General features: G+C 42.2%; 1 long non-coding RNA gene across 1 annotated transcript; it reads left to right on the plus strand.

Moving 5' to 3' along the window:
- The first annotated feature begins 225 nt into the window (after window positions 1-225).
- On the plus strand, window positions 226-5,602 carry LOC136284992 (uncharacterized). The gene is made up of 3 exons (XR_010719339.1): window positions 226-428; window positions 3,910-4,056; window positions 5,537-5,602. It is a non-coding gene; the product is annotated as an uncharacterized lncRNA (long non-coding RNA).
- The last annotated feature ends 480 nt before the right edge of the window (window positions 5,603-6,082 follow it).

The raw sequence follows: 6,082 nt of genomic DNA on the forward strand, positions 1-6,082 counted from the left end.
GCAATTGCAGGAAGAAAAGGTATCTGTGGTTGGGTGTAAATATTCTCTGTGCTATCATAAAAGTAGTATACCTGCGAATCCTTGTCTGCTACAGAAGTCCTAAGCAATTTTGGAACCTCTGCCACCAAAGGTAAATAATCGCAAGAAAGACGCTTGTTTCTCTAATATGTTCCTGTTCAGTTTCCTCAAGGACTGTAGCACAATGCTCAACCCTCAAAGGCCAAAGCAAAGCAATAAGTTGAACTTTAACCTTTGGCTTTGAAGAACAGGCATGTGTGAAAAGAAAAAGCTGTGGAAACATTTCTTGAAGACACTGATATCATGCCTGAGGTGGTCCATGCACTTTCACCTAAGAGCTCCTGTTGGAAACCAGCAGCTGTAGCAAAGGAATGTCTCTCAGTGCCTACATCAGCTTTGTGTGGTGACAGGTGAGAAAAAACTCACTGTAAAACCCAAGACCTATATTAACAGCTCCAGTTAACAAATTGCGTTAGCTGTTCAGTTAAAGGCAGAAAAAATACTACAGAGGAAAAAAAATAGTATTGTTATTTTAAAGGAAATCCAAATGATGATATTACTTTTCCCAGCCTGTGAATTTAAAGCAAACAAACCCAAAGCAATTTATTTTGTATGACAAAAAAGCATGACAGGAAAAAGTAGTTGAATAAATCAATAGGAATAACAGCAATACCCAAAGACATGAAAAGGGCTTTGTCATTGTAGAGGAGACAAAATATTTCACAGACCACAGTGAAGGGAAGGTCATCTATTATAAAATTTCAGACAATACGAACATTTTACAACTTGCAACAAGCAGGAACAGGAAGATACACAATGAAATGAAATTCCATACAATGGCTTCATCAGCTAAACTTTGAATGAAACTGAAAATGTTAGAATGAATAAAGATTATCCACTTTAGTTGCTTGTTGAATAATTTAACCTGGGAGAAGGGCCTGACAGCAGATTAACTGCCTTTCCCAGACGTGGGCAGCTGGGCTGTCAAATATAACTCATTTTTCTGTGGTGTCAAATGAACAAATGAGTAAATTCAGGCATGGCAAAACCATCAATGAATTATTTTCATTTTAATGCACTTTGTAGATTAAATTGCAAACCAGATTGGTAGCTGAATTTTATAAATGGTCCTGTGACCATATTTTGCGTGATGTGAGGTGGCCATCTGTAGGGTAAGCCCTATACAAAGTAGGGGTTTTCTGTCTTTCTCAGCTATATTATATACAAACATTCACTTTGTGTATAAACTTGGTCTTGCCTTAGAATAAATTTATACAGTTTGTTGTAAAAAAGGCTATGAACAAGGTTGTTTACCCTCAGGCATGAGAAATCTATAGTGTGTCTGTTTGATACTTACAATACATAGCACACACAGAGTAGGATAAATTGTTGAAATTCCATTATAAAATCCATCTAAGGTAACCAGTGAACGATATCTAATAATTTAAAAACGCATAAACAGGAAACTGCTTGCATGTTAGCAGATATTTTTGGATATTACAGAGAATTGAAGATAATCCCTGATGTAGTAATGAATGACAAGCTATTTTAATTTATGCATTTGTACTACTCAGAATTTTGCCGAGGAGAGGGGGTAGAAAAAACCAAAACATTTACAAACGTGTCTCAGAACAGCACTCAGGACAATCAACTATACTCTTTTTGAGACATATGAGTCCTCAGATAAAAATTTACCATATAAAAAGATACATTTAAGGCATATAGACTTTCCGTTTAGCTTTGGCTGTTAAATTATTGTCTGGGCTACCTTTCTCTTCAGGTACAGGCATCTCATTGAGGTTCTTCTGCTGGCCCTGAGGTTATGTTCAAGTCAGGTTGCACAGTGTTGGAGCCAGGCTTTCCTCAGAGGTGCACAGTGGCAGGAGCAAAGGCAATGGGCCAAGCTTCATACAGAGAAACGATGAGCATGTGGAAAAAAAAAAAATGTTTCTCCCAAGGACTGTGTAACAACAGAACAGGCACCCACTGGTGCCATGAGACATCCATCCCCAGAGACCATCCACACTTCATAGCACAAGGCCATGAGCAGAAGTGCCAGTGTGGAAAAAAACCCCATACTCACAGTGTGTAGGCATTTCAGAGATTTCTCCTATTTAGATTTAAAGCTCACTTAGCTATAAAACAGTGAAACTCCAAATCACTGCCTCCCTCTGGAAGGCTGCTGGAAGAAGGCAGCAGAAGGCTGTGCCAATGCCACCTCCCTGAGGCATGGCCCATGCTCTACCCACCTGGTGGAACATCCACCTGCTGCAGAGGGGTGCAGGGGCTCTCACTCCTCAGCCCTGCCTCCCTGAGCCTCCTGTCTGAGCTGAGGTGGCCAAGGGGAAGGGCTTTGTGCTTAGCTCCTTTCCCGACTTCCTGGGTAACAACACAAGGCCGTTGGGCTCTCTCTGTGCTACACCTAAGCCAGATGTTTGGTACCCAACACATGAGCCTCTTCCCAGTGCAGAGATGAGCTGGGGCTCAGCTGGTGTGTTTGTCCAGGTTTTTGAGATAGAGGATGCTACAGGAAAGCCAAACAAGAAAGTCCTAGTGGAGTACAAGGCAAGGAAATCAGATATTGACGCATTTAATCCTTCCCTTTGCACCTCTGTTCTGTTTCAACTTCTTAGGCAGGGCAGAGCTGACATTTCAGGTCAGGGGAAGGTGCATGAGCCATGACAGTGTAACACAGATGAAGAACACAGCATTTATCAGGACTCTTTTGAACACAGAGTCCTGCTATGAAGCCTGTCCTGGGAACAGGACAAGACCTGTCCTGAGCAGCCATGGGCTCTGAAGAGAGAGCCAGCTGTGCATCCCACAGTCAATGTACAGGAGTTTCCAGATGTGCTTTACCTTGGCACAGACCCTGGGGACACACCTTGCCTTGACAGCAAGGACAGCAAGGGGAACCAGTGGGACCTAGAGCTTATCACTGCTAGAGAAGAGAAGTAGAAAACATCTGGCACAGTTATGCAATTGCTTCCAGTAATAACCCAGCCTTAACCTCCCTATGGGTAGTGAGTCAAAGGGTAGGAGGCTGAAAAAATGTGTGAGGTTAGCACTTTAGCAGCATGCACAGAGTCCTGTCAATAGCCAGTGGTGCTTGTTATTCCCTCTACCTCTGACTGCCTTGTTCGTGCGTACCCTCTCTTCTCACTCAAGCAGGACTTTTTAAATCTCCCCACTGCCGGGTTATATATGCACAGTATGACAACATGGGGTCCAGAAGCCCTGCTGAAATCATGTTCTTAAGGGAGATCCTGGTTTGCCCAGCAGGAACAGTGATGTGCCAGAAAGAAGATCAGTGTGCTGAGCTGCAGAGTGTCAGAAAGAGGAAGAGTGAGACATTCCCTTGAAGAAGGCTGTTAGGGCCTGTATGCAATGTGTTGCCCTACTTTTAGGATTCTCTTGACCCTAAAAAGGGGACTCTTTACAAGGTCAAGCAGAAAGAAACTATCTCTTGCTGTGAGCTACAGGATTAGCTGACATGATATTGCTTTTCCAATTGAAAAATCCTTGAGGAAAGTTTTCATTGTTGCTCTGACTAAAAAATTCAAATGTATGAGTGATGTTCCTCAGGAAGTCCTTCTCTGAAGCTCAGTGTTTCACAGCCAGTGGTGCCAGAGATGTGACCACACTTCTGTGTCACCTGGCTGATGAATCAGATGGTGGGGGTCACTTCAGTGCAGACAAAGCCCTACCTCCCTAATTGTCCACCAGGTACAAGTGAATTCAACAAAGGAATAATCAGGGAACAAGGCTGAGTTGTTTCCTCAGAACAATTTGACTTTGTCATTTGTTAACTGAAGGGTCTTCTGTCACATTTCTGGTCTTCTCTCATCACTGAATTGGTTGGCCATTACTCACACTTCATATTTGACACAGGTGCTGAAAAGAAGATCTGAACATCTGAACCATTCAGGTGGGATCTTGCTGTGCCATTTTTAATAGCTTGGCACTATTACCTGTGGCACTGCAGGGGTCACAGAGGATTTGAGTCAAAAGATGGAGCAACCAAACTCCCTGGACCAGGTACTCCTTTGTCTGACCCTAGCTAAGCATTTGAGAGGCCTAAGAAAGAGAACGCTTCTACACTAAAGCTCATGTTTCTGGAGAGACCCATTTTTTTTCTCTAGATTTTGCATTCTGCTGCCTGCATTGTGGATGACACTTATCTTCTACTGTAAAAAAGTTTCTGTTCACTTTTCAAAGCAAGTATGGTCATTATAAGTCCTCTTCTTAACTAGGGCATAACATCAGCCTTTTGCAGACCCTGGAGTGTGGACTCCATATGAGCTGCAAATCAATTCCCATAGTACAAATAAACTCTAGAAAGAATTATTTAACACAAAAGGGAAGTAAGCTTGACAGAGCATTTTAGTCAAAGACACTATGATGTCATTATATTTTGGTAACTCTTTTTTATTAAGAAGAATTGCATTTCAGAACAGGTTTTAATGTACTTCCAGCAGAGGCATGCATGGACCCATAGGAGATCCAAAAGCTTCAGAGCAGGTACAAAGATACTGGCAGACACCCACAGTGAAGCTGGGAGTTTCCCATCTATTGTGTTGCTGACTCAGCCCAATGTCCTGCACAACAATTTCAGCTGTTTTAGACTGAGATGTGCAATACCAAGAGCAGTAAGCCAGTGCATGTGCCTTTGAGTTGGCAGCAGCATGGTACCCCTTGGGCCAGTGAGCCTGATCTTATCACATTTGGACAAGACAGTTTCCTTAGTCTGTATGTCTAAAAAATTACAGTAATTCTACCTCCTGAGACCTGGAATATCTATACAACAACCATATCTATGTTTCTCAGTAACATTGCCAAACTGTGGGCTAGTACAGACTTGTACAGACCTGTAGTGTCTTGCACACAAAGGTACACCCTGATCTCTTCCTCCTCCAAGGTCTTGCCTCGACCTGCCAGGGCTTGCAGCCCTTTAGCACATCTACTTCTGTAATGAGTTCAGCAGTACTTTGAGTCCTGCTTCCAAACTGTATTCCCACATTGGAACACTCCCCAGATCCCTGGCACCTCAGGATTATCAGGTGACAGAGGAAGAAATGACATTGAGTCTACAGTGGGTGTTGTCCACAGTCCACAATTAATATACTTGTTTCAGTTTCAGGTGTGTGGCACAAAACCTAGAGCTGAAACACGACACCAAGCTTCCAGACATCTTGGAGGTGTTGGAATGTGTTTTAAGAATATTGCTGTTCCCTGTGGGAGTGGAAGCCAGGGAGACATGATCTAGATGTAAAATCTGGAGGCAGAGTCTGACCGTGGGATATTTATTAGATCTGACTGCAGACAGCAATTATCTGTTTGAGTCGAAGGATGAAATTTGGCACAAACATTACATTTTCAGCATGCAAAGGAAGAGATTGCAGTGGGAAATGAGCATTTCATGTTCTATAGTCAGGTTTGGCCTAGCAGGAAGATTTCAAAAGTATGATAAAAATGCCTTTTTTTTTTCTTTCTTTCTTCTTTCTTCTTCTTTTACCAGGATTTTGTTTCTTCCCAGGAAACTGTACTGCAGAACAGAATAAAATATTTGGCCAGACCTGAGGGGAGTTTTATGAGTTCCGTGTAAGATGCTGAAGCCTTAATTGGTCTTATATTCCTCAGGAAGATATACACCCTGTATCCACATCGACTCAGTCTGCTCTCCTTTTTAACCTTGTTACTGTAACTATTGATTTCTCTTGCTTTAGTCCAGCCTGATGCTCATGTAAATCAAGTCAGTTGCTACAATCTGGGCTGTGTCAGGAATGCAAAATCCACAGCCTTTCTTGCTTTCCTCCTTTTCCTCCTACTGCCAGTGGTGTTTTAATTTTGGAATTCTGCATGGAGATCAGAAATGTACCCAAAGCTTTTTCATGTCCCACAAATTCCTTGTCTGTGGAACTTAAGAAAATGTCTTTTTATAAGACCAGTATCATGCATATCCTGCATGGTCAACCCTGTGGAGTTCTAAAACTCAAATTGCTTAGCCCATTTTGAAAAAAAAAACCCAAAACAAGCAATTATTTGGGGAGAGGAATATTCTTCA

Source organism: Chamaea fasciata, unplaced genomic scaffold (assembly GCF_029207755.1).
Source record: "Chamaea fasciata isolate MVZ Bird 193981 ecotype frontalis unplaced genomic scaffold, bChaFas1.0.hap1 SCAF_2, whole genome shotgun sequence".
NCBI lineage: Eukaryota > Metazoa > Chordata > Aves > Passeriformes > Sylviidae > Chamaea > Chamaea fasciata.